The following is a 14,827-nucleotide window of genomic DNA, read 5'->3' as shown; positions in this document are numbered from 1 at the left end:
TCTCACTAGTAAAGTCTTTCTCTTAAATGCTCTCCTGGGTTCATATTCTTCCCGTCAAAGCTCTTACTACACATGTATTCCTATATTTAGCTGTGTGATTTTCTTTTAAAAAATGAACACCTCTCTTCTCCATCTGACTGTCAACTCTATCAAGACAGAGGCAAAGTCTGTTTTTGCTCATCTTTCTATCCTGGGCACCAGGGCAATGCCTGGCACACATTTGTGGTATAATAAGGTACCCAATAAATACTTAAAGAATAAATGACTGCATGGCTGGGTGAATGAATGCTCCAGGCCTCCTGTTTATTAAGCACCCTGGGAATGAGTTTAGGATCTCTGCAAGGCCCTGTAGGTGTGGCCAGAGCCACGAGCAGCAGGGATGGAAGGGCCAAAGCCTAAAAAGCCCTGGACACAATCGACCCAGGCACTTTACATAGGTTATCTCATTTCATTGCCAGACCCACTTGAGTTGAGCATTATTCTCCCCTCTTACAATAAGAGAATGGAGGCTCCAGAAGTAAGTAGTTTTTGCAAGTGTGTCTGCACTCAAACCAAGTCTTTCTGCTTCCAAGATCTAGACTCTTTCTGCTCTGCCTCAACTGGCCTGGTCTGGGAAGTTTCTAATGCAGCTCTGTCACTGATCTCCTATGTGACCTTAGTCAAGTAACTGCCCTCTCTGAGCTTCGGGTTCCCCAAAGAGAAAATGCAGCTGTTAAGATAGGTATTGAAATAGATTGTGCTTTCCAGTTCTGAGATTCCATGACTTTCTAAATTTCATGCTACGCTTCTAAATTTATAAAATCAAATCAAAAGGGTACTAAAGTACAGAGCTCAATGTCAAGCACATAGTAGACACTTCATAAATGTTTATTTCCTCCCCCTTCCATTCCTTCCTGTCTCCTTCTGATTCCCTGTTTCAAAGATTCTTTGCTTCACAGCCCTCTGTGAGGCCACCCAAGCTGTCCTGGTTTTTCTGGGAGACCCTGAGCACCGCCCTCCCTTCCCGGAAACCTCGCCAGACTCTGACATCGAAGTCTCCAGCCTGCAATGTCCTCAGACTGCCATCCTAGTCGTGCCCTCCAGGGAGGCCCATGGCCTCTCTGCACTCCTAAAAGGATACCTGTGTCTGTGTCCAGCACTATGGGGAGAAAAAAAAGAAGTGAAAGGAAAGAGTTTAATCGTACTGAGGACCATCTGGAGGTCCAGCACTAGACCAGGCATTTTGCTGGGTTATTTCATTTAATGCCCTGCAAAGAGCCATCATTATTCCGATTTCACAAAACAGAAGAAACTATAGCTCAAAGAGGTCAAGAAATTGAACAAGATCATACTTCCAGCACATGGGTTTTAACTCCTACAGGTGTGACTCTGAGGCAGTACCCTTCACTGACCCAGGGGATACCTAGAACTTGGGAAAGGGTCCATGCTGCACCGTCAGCTACTCCCTTGAAAACCCCTTTTCTTTTAACACCTAAGTGACTTTGGATTTACAGTCCTAGGCCTTAGCCCATTAATCTCTCTCTGGTCACCCCTTATTGCTCCATCCAAAGTGCCAGACAGGGCCTCCCTGATAGTACAAGGGGCTAAGCACAGCACTATGAAGGTATCTGCAGCCACTGCAGCACAAGTTTGATCCCTGGCCAGGGAGCAGCCCACATGGCTCAACAGACTTCTCCCGTCTCGTCCGCTGCTCCCCTCAGCAGTGTGTTTAGTGTGTTTCAGTGGATCTGCCTGTTCTGCTCCCCACTCTGTCTCCGGTGAATCCTCTCACCCCCTGCACCTCTGGCTTGTATCCCAGCTCTTCTATGCATAAATAAATAAATCTTTAAAAAAAAACAAAAAAAGGAAAAGAGGTCATTAAGCTAAACTTTCATTAAGCTTAAAAAAACAAACAAAACAAACAAACAAAAAACAAAGTGCCAGACAGCAGAATGTTCCCAACTTCACCAATTTTTCCAAAAGCTTGGCATGTCCTTGCTCACTACACCACGGAAACAACAACAAGAAGGTGATTCCATCCCATCTAGGAGAAAGGACTAGACCTCCAACAAATACAGTGCCAAGAAAGAGGGGTGAGCCATGGCTGCCATCCCCCACAGACAACTGCTGCCCATGAGGGCTTTCCAGAACTCAGACTCAGGTAATACATGGACATGAACATACACCATCAAGGGTAATGAACCGTGATGTGACAGCAGGGATGATGAAGGCAGGTTGGTATAGAATAAGCCAAAGGCTTGGGCAGAGCCTTGGTCCAGGTACAGTCTGGTCCTGGCTGGGGCTTCAGGGAGAATGGGGATGGCGTCACTGAGTTTTCTAAAGGCTTCTGATTGGAGAAGGAGTGTGGTGTGGTGGTGAAGGGCAGATAGGGGGTGGGGACAGAGCCAGGTGGGAAAAGCATCAGCTATGCTCTGTGAGGCAGCTGGCCCAGGAAAATCAGATGAGAAGCAAAACCCCAGGCATGATTTTTCTGGTACCTTCTCTCTTCCTCTCAGCTTGCTCTTCTCTTGCCTGGAATAGAAAAGGAGCCTCCAGTAATGGAGGGGTTGGCCAACTCTGAGAAAGACCTCATCTGAGGGAGAACACTCAGCATGAGCTCAGGTAAGGCTGGCACAGGGTGGTTAGAATTCTCACCCCACTCCTCACCTCGCTCATAGCAAAACTTGTGCCTCGAATCCTCAAGGATGCCCTCCAAGACCCCCAGAGGAAGATACGCTCCTGTTTGCTCTCATGCCTTCCTGAACTTCTCCTCCATGCCCCGTGTCATAGTTCCACTAGCTAATTACCTACAGCACTCGAGTGCCCATCTTCCCCTGAGCGTGACTCTACAGGCCAGGAAGCCGGCCTGCCCAGCTCCCGTCGTACCCTAGTACGTTTGCAGGGCCTGACACCTAGAAGGTGCTCAATTAGAAAATCTAGAAACTGAGTGCTGTCATTCATAGCAGGGAGGTGCCCAAGGCCAAGGTTCAGGCTGCAGAGGCCAACCCACCCACATCAGGCCCCAGATGGTGCCTGCACTGGATTAGATGGGAAACCATGAGTGAGGACAACCACTGCACACAGTAGGTATGTCATTTGGGTTTGCTGACTGTGCCAGAAGCTAGGAAACCATTCCCATCCCAGCCACCCTGCCAGCTTTTAATCATTTCAACACGGTTGTCATCACTCGGGGTGAGTCTGAGAGCGAATGTGTATGCGTGTGTGTGCTCTACTTTAAACTAATAAGAAACACATAGACTGTGCCAACCAATTTTCTCCCCAAGTGGTGTACGCGAGGCACTGTGTAGGTGCTTCCATGCATGTTTACACAACGTGCCCAGCACACCCACACACATTCCTCATCAGTCCTCATCACATCCTCGCAGTTGGCATTATCACCACTTTACTGATGGGGACAGTGGAGCCGTTTTAAGCTCACATAGGGAGCATATGATGGAGTCAAGGCTCCAGCCTAAGGCTTTGGCTCATAACCCATGACCTCCCCCAGCCAGAGCCCGGTGTCTGACACTGAGCCGTGTATGCACTGGAGCCTGGGGGCTGTGGGAGAGGGAGAGGGAAAAAGGAGGCAGCAAAGAATCCAGCAACTTCTCCCCAAACACACAACTCCATGGAACAGGCAGCAAGCTGGGCTAGAAAGGCCACTGATCTGAAGGACCAGCTGGTGACCTTAGGTCATCCTCCTACCCTCTCTGAGCCTCGTTTTCTTAATGAAGAGGTGAAGGATCCCAACACAGAATCCGGTGCAAGTGAAGGGGCCTCTACTCTTCTGTGGCTTTGCACAGCCACCCAGACAGCAGACTCAAGAAAAAAACCTTCTTCTACTTTGATCTACGAACTAGCTGTGGCAGGCCATCACCTCCCTCCGGGAAGAGTCCAGTTCCCCTGGGGTCAGACTCTGAAATAAAAACAAGATGGGAAAGTTCCTTTCTTTCCTGCCAGCAGCAAATGGCAGAGAACTGCCTGGGAACTGAGGAGTTCTTCCATCCCTGCCTTCTAAATCCAATGGAAATGACTGAAAAGTATTCCAGGAGACCAGATGCCCAGCTTGGAAAGGGGCTTTCCCAGCAATCTGGAAGTCAGCAGGAGGTAGCAATCCCTAAATCATTGCCACTGAGAGGCTCCAGGGTGCCTTCTCAAGGAGAGCTATGCTGTGCAAGGAGCAGTCACGTTCCCAGGTTCAGCCTCCAGGGAAGGCTGGGGAAATCCCTTCAAGTTCCTTGACTTCCTTCCAGAATTGTACCCACAAGTGAGGAGTGCCCCAGGGAACCTCTGCCCCACTGTGTGTCTAGCTCTGTCACCCAGACTGGGAGAGGCATGTGAGAGAGGGAAGATCTTGCCCCAGTGGTAAGACCACCACTTTCACCCAGGACACAGGACAGCAACAATCTTGAGTGCATATCCCTGGGCTGCGCTTTCCTGCTGGGCTCTCCTGCTAGACTTTGGACTCATTGTGCCCTGAGAGACCCAAGGATGCTGAAGGGCCCTCTCGGCAGGAGCTCTCCCAGTCCTTACACCCAAGTAGGTAAAGCCCAGCTCCCACATCAAGTTTCCCCACCCCCCTCGCCTAATTGGAATAGACAGGCACATGCACTATAGGGCTGAATACCCCTCGGTATCGACCACATACTCTGCACTCAGAGGTCTGGACATGCGTCAGCACCTGTAACCCAGAGACTCATTGAACAGGTGACCCAGGAGCTTAAGATAATGTCATCAACCTCCTCACTGTATAAAATGATGACACTGAGGCCCAAAGAAGTGAAAAAATGTGTCAAGGTCACACAGCTTGTCCTCAGGTTGATAGGCATTTGTTAAGACACCCCATTAAGATTGTGTGTCCCCTAGAGGGAAAAGCCCTGAATCCCACCTCACATACCGTAGGGCTTTTATTAAACTGTGGGCTCAAGACTTCCTTGTGGGTGGGTGGGTGGGTAGATGGATGGATGAATGCATAGGTGGATGGGTGGGGTTGGGGGTGGCAGTGGATGAATGGATGGATGACCGAGCAGGGATCAGGTGTGAGAACAAGTGTCCGTCACCACAGAGCCCTGGAGTCTCTCTGGGATCTTTTGCTCTGTGGCTGACCTGAAACTAGAACTCAATCCACACATAGTATAGCCATACCTGAGAAAGGACAGGGCCTGCTCAGCAGAGGGAAACCATATCATATTCACCCCTTTACTCCCAAGACTTATCCTAGGCCTTGGGATAGAGTGGTCTCAATAACATTTTGCTGTTGGAGTGAGGACGGTTAGAGGAACATCTGGGGTGGGGTTCACCCTGCCTCGTCTACCACAGGTCCAGTGTGTGATCCTGGAATCAGGGTGACCATGGCCACTCTGTTCCTGGGCAGTGGCAGCAGGTTCTACCACTAGCAGGCCAAATGTGACAGTGGGTATGAGCCCGTGACAATATTGCATCCCCCACCCCCCGACTCCCAGGCTTAGGCTGGCAGATGGAGCAGCTCTGCCCCTGCCATGCACTGTCATTGTTTCTATCTTTTTGTACTGGAGCCTAGTCCTACCTGAAGCTAAGGTTTGTGGAAGTAAAAACTAGATCTTCTAGGTTTGGGTTTCCATAACAGTTCTCCCCAGTGTTGGCCACACAAAGGTATGGATAGTGGAGGAGTTGGGTCCAGCTAGCTCCTCTAATGAGATTCTCAAGGAGGGGGATCAGTGGGGCTCAGGCAAAGCTGCTCTAGAAGCTCAGCACTTGCTTTGTCTCCAAAGGTCACAGAAAAAAGCATGGCTTAGGAAGGCAGACCTGAGTGACTCCAGTGAATGTGCCTCCCCTGAGCGGACACACATCTGCCTCCCTATCCGGACCTGCCTCTCTGAACCCTTGGCCCACTCATTTGTAAAATGATGTAACAAAGTTGAGAGAATCAAATAAGAGCTCATGAGAATGTGCTTCACAGAAAGGAAAAGTAATATTTACCACGTGCCAAGAACTTTCAGATATTTTCTTCTAGAGTTTTCACAGCAATCTTATGTCCTCTGTCTTATCCTGACTCTATTGCAAGAAAACCAAAGCTCAGAGTTTAAGTGATGGGCACAAGGATACACAGCTTGGAAGGGGTAGTAGAACCAGAGTCAGAACCCAGAATCTTACTCCCAGAATCTGTGTTTCCCCCCCAATATCACACTGTCTTAACAAAAAGCAAACACAGCTTTTTATGAAGAGACCAGTGAATCTTCACACTCAAAATGCTGCCCCCATGGAGGCCACCCCTCTTGCTAGGGCACAGCCACTTGCCCCAGGACAGTGGTTAGATAAATCAAAGCCTATTACCCCCCTATCGTCTTGAGACCCTACAACTCTAAAGCCACCCAGGGGCCAAACCCTGGCAGTCCATGCCTTTGGGGCTGTGTTGTCTGGGTGCTTGCCTGGGCTTATTGTTTGCTGGTGGTTTCCATGATTGCCTAGTCATGAAGCAATCCAGCTGGGAGGAAACACAGACTTCAACTTTGAGCTAAGGGGAACTCTGAGAGCAAGTTCAAGCTCCTCATGGATAGGTGAGGAAACGCATATCCTCAGAAGGTCACTTGTTGAAGGTCACACAGCCAGTCAGTAGGTGAGCCTAGAGTAGAAGCCACTGTCCTCTGACTTCCAGTCCAAATCTCTGTTCTCTCCACATCCCAAGCATTCTTTCATGAGTCAGCTTCCTGGTTCCCACAAAGGCCAGACATGGGCCCACAGTCCCTGCTGGTTGGTTTTGGAAGAACAGGGACACTAGGGAAGGAAGTTGTGTTGTAGCCAGAAATTAAATTAGTTGGTTGGCACTAAATTCACACACTAAATCATTAGCCTAATTTCTACCCATGGAGAAGTCAATAGGAAGAGTCGGGTCGGAAATCCCTCATTGTGTGGAAAGAAGTCAATTCCCAACAGTGAGGCCAGCGTGGTACTGGAGGCAGTTGTGGCACTTGGGCCACCACCCTTGGTCACAGGGGGCTGAACTCCTCACCCTGCCAACCCCTTGTAGCACCTGAGCCCCTGGACTTAAGAGTTGCATGTCTTACCCTGGCCCCTCCAGCCCCACTGGGCCTACCTCACCCTTCCACGAACACTGCTGAGAGCTCCTTTCAGGAGTCTTCCCAGTAACCTCCTCCCTGTCCTGATTACTCAGCAGCCTCCACCACCTCTTAGTCTCTTTGGTTCATAACCTGTATATGCCCTGTTTCTCATGTCACCCTGGTGTGTCACACATCCTCTCTCATATGTTTGTGTGTCTCCTCCCCCCTACCCTCAACTGCACATTCACTGAAGACAGGGCCTGTGTATCCATTTCCACCACAGCCCCCACCCCGACTCCATCCACCAGAAACAGTATGACCAGCTCTTTGTTCCACACTTGTTGATGGTGCCAATGACCCGCGAAAGGGTCAGGCCTTGTCCTAAGGAAGCAGGGGAAGCCGGGGAATCCACCAACTGGGTATGGAGTCCAAAATAATGTGAGTGCCTCCTGTGTGCCAGACGCTTTGCAAGCGCCCTCTCCACAATCCTGTGAGCTAGGTATTTTTATTTCCCACTTTACAGATGGCAAAACTGGATCAAAGATGTTAAGCTAGTTGTCTAATTCCAGGGGATTAGTAACTAATATAAAGCTTTCAGCACAGCTGTATGTGATGCTAGGCCCATGTTGTGTCTTTTCCCACAGCAAACAAGCTCCTTGAGGACAGGGACCTCGTGATCATGTGCATTTGCTGTTCATTTTTGCTGCTGTGTCCTCAGTGCCTAAGACTGTGCCTGGCACACTGAGGACACTGAGTATTTGCTGAATGAAGGAACAAAGAAATGAATGAGTACCACACGGCGTCTCCCCAGCAAGACAGGACAAGGGCTCATGATGCCACCTTCCTGGGCTCTATTTCCAGGAATCTTGGACAACTGTTTGTCACTTCTCTCCCCTCAGGAAAATACCCAATATATTAAGGTTCCTCCAAAGGCCATGTGAAGGATGGCTGGGTTTACGAGGCCTGGAATAGGGGTGGGAGTAGAAACATCCCTCAACACAAAAGACTAGATCCTAAGGCAGTGGAGGATTTAAGAGTATTCTCAGTGCTCTGTGACCTTGACCTGCTGATTCCAGACCACTCTCTCTCTCGGTCCATCTGGTCCCTCCCCTACGCAAGAGCTCCCACATTCCCCCCCCACCCCAGGCACCCCCACTGTCTTTCCTGAACCTTACTGAAATTGGCCCCGTTCCTATTAAGCAGAGAAACTAACAGTTACGCCACCCACTCGGGCCCCATCCGAACCCTCAAGAGTCGGCCCCGGGCCCCAGGGCCAGCTGCTTTTCTCCACATTCCAGCCAAAAATAATACGAGAACGAAGCTGTTTGGTGGAGACTTAATCTAATCTTCATTGCTTCAGTTTTAAAATATCCTGGCCGGTTTAGGGTTTCTTATTACACACAGCGATGTGTTTTTAGTGAGATAGGTCTTAGCAGAAACGTCCTTCTTGTAATTAGAAACCCAGGCAGGCAGGCAGGCAGGCCCTGCGGTGAGACATTCAAGCCAAATAGCAGATCCCCCTGAAGACAACACAACACGTTTGCAGCAAGCTCTTCTGAGCTGCCTGAGGACTGGTTCTCCTTCACTCCTGGGGGATCTGGAAGGAGCACTGGTAGAAGGGGTCTGTATCTACCAACTCAGGCAAAACTGTTGCTTCTGCCCCCTTCTAGTTTCCCAGCTCTCAGCCCCCATCAGAATGCTTAGGAGACGAAGATGTTGCTTCAGAAGAACTTGTGGAGGGAAAAGAAATCACCCCAAGTAGTCCCCATGGATGAGGGAGAATTAAAGACAAGCATTCCATTGGAGCCATGTCTCCAATATCAGGGCTAGCTTTGAACAATCAGGCACCGGAATGAAAGGAGACTACAAATGCATGTACACTTTTGTGTAAGTGCCGGGTGTGACTTCTTGGGCGTTCTGGCCCAGAATCTGCTTTGATCTGCCAGCATGGAGACTGCTAAGTGAGGTTCAGGCTGGGGCTAGCTCTGGATCAGCGCCCATCCCCCCAGTCTGATCAGAAACCACACACTAGTTGGAACCCAGGCCTTTCTTCCAGGTGGCATAAAGACAAGGGACTGAAGTTCTGAGAGCCAGACTCTGTGTTCATCCGTTGCCAGGTGGCACTGTGGGGAATAAGCGTGCTGGTTCCCCTATCTCAGCTAATTGTCCCTCCTGATAAAGTACAGGTGGTTTTTGGAATCATAGCAGAGCTTTCAAATTCTCAGATGTAAAGAAAGTTGGGAGTTCAGCCCTTTCACAAACCAAGCCTGAGAACTCCTGAGAGTTGTGAGGAAAGGCCGTGGAACCAGACAAGGAAAGAAAACACACCGGAGAATGTGACTTTGCTGCTGAGAAGCCTTCTCTCTGGTGTTTCCTTTATTAGCTAGAAAGCTTTCAGAGTGGGGATTCATGCAGGATTCACTCATCCCGAATGAGGAATTCATGGGGTTCATTCCACTTTACAGATGAAGAAACTGAGGGACGGAAGCTAAATGACCCACTGGAGTCATGCAGCCAGACAGTAACAGGATATAAAATTACCAGCCCCCCAAATTTCAGCCTCAACACCAGCTCAGCATGTTGCCCTGCCAACCTTGATTAGCTCCTTCCTCGCCATCCCACCAGGTATTAGATTTAATTAAATTAGCAGATCCCCATTGCTACAAGCCTGGCCATGCAGCCTGGACAGAACCCAGCCAGTGAAGCTCCTCCCTCTAGACCCTGATTCTCAATATAATTCAGTCTTCAGTAAGTCTCAGACCTCATGTGAGTGTTTTGTACAAAGCATGGTGTGTTGGCTAGAATGAAAGCTAATCGTGCCTCAGAATGATTTCGTTTTCTGTATAACTTCTCTGCTTTCCCTCCGTGGCATCATTTTTACCCTCCCCATTCTCTGATCTGCATTTTGTTTGATCCAGACACTGCTTCACATGCCGTCACCTCTAGCAATTGCATCACACGTTTATATATATATCTATCTATCTTACAGTCGCACAGTCCTGGTGTCACACAGCATAGGAGGAAGGAAGACTTATAACAGCATTTCTCACTTTCTTCAAACAAAATTAGAAAATGTGCTCTAAATTAAATAAATTAGGAACAAAAGTCTGAAATTAGAGAAAATTTTGGGGGGGCACTAAAGAAATAGCAAGAAAATCTTGCAACATGTTGGAAGCCTATAAATTTTATAGGTTGTTTCTTTAATAAAAACAAATTCAATTGCTAACAACACAGTATTATTAAGTCGCTAACATTTAAAAATCTAATTTGGCCTGCTCTGCTGTTGTTTATGCTGCACATTCGTTGCATTTGGCCAGGGTAAGGAAGTCAGGTTGATGGGCTGGGTTTGGTTTCTAAACCAGGCTAATAGAGACCCTTTAAAACCGTGCCTTTTCTGCTTTCTAGGCAAACCTTGGTCTCTAATGAGTTACAGCCCCAGGTTGAAGATGGACATGGCAGAAAGAAATTTAACACACACTCTGGTGTACCCATAAACATCAAGGCCAAGGGGGAGGAGGTATGTTTCCAGTTAAGCTAGAACTCCATGAATTCAGGATTCTCCACTCACAAGACAGTAATTCTCCTTATTTCATCACTAACTTACTTCAAATGTGTTTATACAATTTATTGCTACTGAACTTCCAGGCAACTGGTGTAGAGGTAATGAAACCCAGCTTGGAGACGCTTTGAGCTTTGAACAACTAACCACAGTTTAAATGGTTATGACATGCGGTCAAAGCCACAGCCCAGCCCCACTGCAGTTTCTGTGTTAGGACCTAGTCAAAAACCTTGTCATCCCACCTTTTGTGCCAAATATATTGAAAAAGGAAAAAGTGCTGGCAAAACAGCCTCCCAGGTTTCTTCTTGAGGTTCCTAGTCTTCCTCCCTGACATTTTACCACGTCTATCTTACTAAATGCAAGGCACAACCCCTCCCCCCAGTCCCCAAGTAAATATTTTAGTTGCAGTTTGAATTGGCAGCCAGTTGAAATCCTGAAATCCAGTTTGAGTTTAATTGAACAGGGTCAGGCCTACATAAAGCAATGTTGAAAGGGGGTGTAAGGGGGAGGCACCGAGCAACATTTCAAGTCAGACTCCGTGAAAATACAAAAAGGCAATATAGGAATGAGCAGATGAAGCTGGGGTGGAACAGAAGCAAACTCGTCTTTCTGAATGACTTGGACATTGATTTTTATTAATCCTCATTGTCCCGTGGCATTCTCCCCCAAGCTCTGTCCTTGTGGGAACTCGGGGAAGATTCCCTCTTTTGAAACAGGCCCATTTTGGGAGGTACTGGGACTGGCCACTGCCGCACAATAAAAGTCCCTTTTGAAAGCAGCACTTTCATTAACTTAAAGCAATCTATAGACTTAAAAGCAGAGAGCAGTAAACTCCCAGAAAGGATCATAAAACAGCCAGTCGCAAGTTGGGTACACTTCAGTGCAATTTGCACGAGGCATTTTACTGTGAGCGGTGGCCGGGCCCATCTCTCTCCAGTCACCCCCTGGCCCTTATTCTGAGCAGCTTCTCTTTCTCTCGGCTTTCATGCCTTTCGCGCTCACAAAGGGGAGGCGGTGACCGGGGAGGCTCGGTGGGGTCACGGCTCCCTCCCGCCCTCAGGCTCCCGGCAGGAGAGGGAGCGCGCACGAATTCCAAGCCCACAACGCAGCAGCCTGGGAGCTGCGCCGATGCGGCGGGCGCCGCGCCCCGGGACGCCGCGGCCACTCGTGGGTCGTGCGTCCTGGGCGTCCCGGATGCGCCGTCTGGCTGCCCAGCAAGGGGTGCGGAGGGCTGGGAGGGCGGGTTCAAGATTGCAAGGAGAAATTTCCAAACCTTCCTCCATACCACCCTCAACACACTCTACTTCTCTTGGTGGCCAGAGGGAGAACCCCTCTCTTCCTCTCTCGCTCTCCCCGCAACTAGGCCTGAGCCGGGTGGGGCGGGGGTGGCGTGGGGCGGGGGGGGGGGGCAGGGTGCAGCTCTCCTGGCAGATCACGAGTCCAGAGACTGGAGGCTCATCCTCTCTTCCCCAAGGCCCTGAGGCCTCAGAAAAGCCAGTGTGGCTGGGTACGCAGAAGGGCTGAGGTCTAGAGCTTTGCGTGATAGATCTAGTGTTTGAAAACCATCAGTTTCTCAGATTGGAAGAGGGGGTGTGGATCTGCCTGAATCCGCATCAGATGGGAAGCTTTTGGCTCTCGCCAGTTGGAGAGCATTTGAAATCCGAAAAGTCAACACGCTGGAGAAGTCCCGGGACCAGCGGGGTGAGGGCAGGGGACTCCGAGCTCCCTCCTTTTCCCAGGCGGGATACAGCCCAGGCCGGCTGTGCGCTTCGGCACCGGGCTGCGGCCGGCCGGCAGAAGCGCAGGCAGCGCCTCCAGGTCAAGTAGCCGCGCCCTGGGACAGGGTGGCAGAGTTCGAAGCCGCGCTACCCTCGCTCGCAGCCTGGACTCCCCCGGCGGGCTGCGGGCCCCTCGCTGCTAGCGCCCCCAGCGCAGGCCTCGGCCCCCGCGGGCCACCCGCTCCGCAGCACGGCGCCCGCAGACCCCTCCGTGGCTTCCGAAGCCGGCGGAGCAGCCGGGGTCGGTCCTGGGACCCACTCCGCGCCCTACCAAGCCTGCCCTGTCGCTTCGCCCCAAACGTCCCTTTGGTTTGTCGGTTTCCCGGCATCTTTCTCCTAGGACTGGGTCCTGCGCGTCTCAAGTCCTCTCCTCCAGATCCGTTTTCGGGGAGAAGCAATAGAAACTCGGGGCTCGCTCTGCCATGGCTCGGCTCAACTACTTTGATGGCCTACCTAAAATCTTTCCACCCACCGAGCGTGGGGACTCGCGCGCGCGCGCGCCCCTCCCCAAATTCCAATAGCCTCAGCCCCATAAAAAGCTGCGATCCCATGGCTTCATGTTTAAAACGCCCCCCGGTGCTCCGACTCCAGCCTCAGATGGAACCCCGGGGCCTCCAGGCCCTTCCTTTGCCCGGGATGTAGAGCGGTCCTTCAAGCCCGCTCTGAAAACAACCTGAAACCTATAATCCAAACTCTAGCCTGGCCCTGAAGCCCAGCCCTAGTGAGGGGTCGATGCACAGCCACCATCACCACCACCACCAGCACCCCGGGCCTCGCCCCCATTCGTAGCCGGGTCTCCCCGCCGCACAGGAACCTCGGACTCCCAGGCTAAGAGCCCAGGAAAGGGAGGCCCGCCTGGCTCGTTTCTTCCTTGGGTTCGGGAGTCGGGAACGCTTCGCACGCGCAGCCCCAAAGAAATGCAAACTTTGCGCGGCAGACTCCGGACCCTGCCCCATCCCCCTCAGCTCTCTGCTTCTGGGCGCTTTCCGTTCCCCCATTTTACAAACTCATGCCCTCATTCTCGAGCCTCGGGGTCCGGACCCCCGAGCCTCGCCGCGGGCCCCTGCGCCTCCCCCGACCTCACCAAAGACTCCTAACACTCCACAGAAAGCCAGAAACCCTATAAACGATCGCTCGCCCCCGAGCGAGGGTCCCAGCGCGCGGCCCCAGGGGTCCCTTCCCTGACCCACAGCCCGGGCCCTTGCGTCCCCATGGATGAGCCTGCCCACCCCCGCCTTCCCTGGCTCCCCAGGCCCGGCCGGCCGCGGCCGCGGCTCCCGGACTCCGGCCCCCCGGCGGGGCTCGGAGCCGGCTCGCGCTTCCCGTCGCTCGGAGGCAGCTCCAGGCTGGCGGCGCCGAGGAAGCGCCGACCCAGAGGGCGCCCGCCGCGGGGCGAGGGCGACTCCGGAGCCGGCCGGCGGTGCCCAGCCTCGCCCGCGGAGCGCCCTGCCTCCAGCCGCCCGCGCCGGGCTCCGGCCCGCGCGCGCGCCCCTGCTCTGGGCTCCCCCGGCGCGCGGGCGCCCCGCTCCCTGCCCGCCCGCTCCGGCGTCCGGGGCCCGCGGCGGCCGGAGTCCCGAGCCCCGCTCCTCGCGCCCGCGGACGGGGCGCGCCCGGCCGCCGAGGGGGACCAGGCGGCGGCGGCTGCGGGGCTGCGGGGCTGCGGGGCTGCGGGGCTGCGGGGCTGCGGGGCTGCGGGGCTGCGCGCTGGCCCGGCCGGGGCGCGGGCAGGCCGCGCGGCTCCGGCCGCCTCGGTCCCCGGCCTCGCCGCGCTCGCGCTGCTGCGCTCGGCGCTCTCCCGGCGCTTCCCCAGCTCCTCGCTGCACGCTCCCGCCGTCCCTCTCTGCTCGCCGCCTCCCTCCTCCCTGCTGCCTCCCTCTCTCTCCTCCCTGCTGCCTCCCTCTCTCCTCCTTGCCCTGTCGCAATGAATAATACTCTGGCTTGGGGACTGGAATAAAACACACGCGCTCTGAGGCAGCCGCCCGCAGCAGCCGCAGCCGCGCCGCGCCGCCGCCGCTTGCAAAAGCGTCTCTGACATGGAAATGAATGACAGCTTACCTGATGCCAATCTTCATCAGACTGACACCGGCGTGACAACACAGCCTATACTTCCCAGCACTGCTCGGGACGTCAGCGGCACAGGGACCCGCCCCCCGGAGCCCCCCCCTCACACACCTCCCCTCTCCCCACTCCCCCTTTCTCCCCACCCCCCCATCACCCCCCCCCACTCCCGGGCCCGGCCGCTCGCGAGTCTGCGGAGCCGCTGGAGTGTCTCCCTCTACCGGAGGCTTCTCGAGACGCCGGGCGCAGGCCTGCTCCTGCCGGCGGGGAGGCAGACGGCGCCGGGAGGTGGCCTCGGCTGGAGCCGCGCAGCTGCACCCCCAAACCCCCCCCACCCGCCCCGGGAACTGGCGGACGCCGCCGGGTCCCCCAGGTCGAGTCCGCCTCCGCCCAAGACCCGGGCAGACTTTCCAGAC

The 14,827-nt window shown here is 53.2% G+C and overlaps 1 protein-coding gene across 3 annotated transcripts in view; it reads right to left on the bottom strand.

Annotated features, from left to right (window-relative positions):
* The window catches only part of PKNOX2 (PBX/knotted 1 homeobox 2), a 266,982-nt gene extending 252,502 nt beyond the window's left edge, over positions 1-14,480 (bottom strand). For all 3 annotated transcript variants that reach the window (XM_054693179.1, XM_054693181.1, XM_054693183.1), the window contains exon 1: positions 14,409-14,480. The gene's annotated coding sequence lies outside the window, so the exon portion shown is untranslated. The remainder of the gene's footprint in view (positions 1-14,408) is intronic.
* Positions 14,481-14,827: the final 347 nt, after the last annotated feature.

This window comes from Talpa occidentalis, unplaced genomic scaffold, assembly GCF_014898055.3.
Source record: "Talpa occidentalis isolate TD23 unplaced genomic scaffold, MPIMG_talOcc4v2.1 talOcc4.12, whole genome shotgun sequence".
Taxonomy (NCBI): Eukaryota; Metazoa; Chordata; class Mammalia; order Eulipotyphla; family Talpidae; genus Talpa; species Talpa occidentalis.
This window is presented reverse-complemented; position numbering and strand designations above follow the sequence as displayed.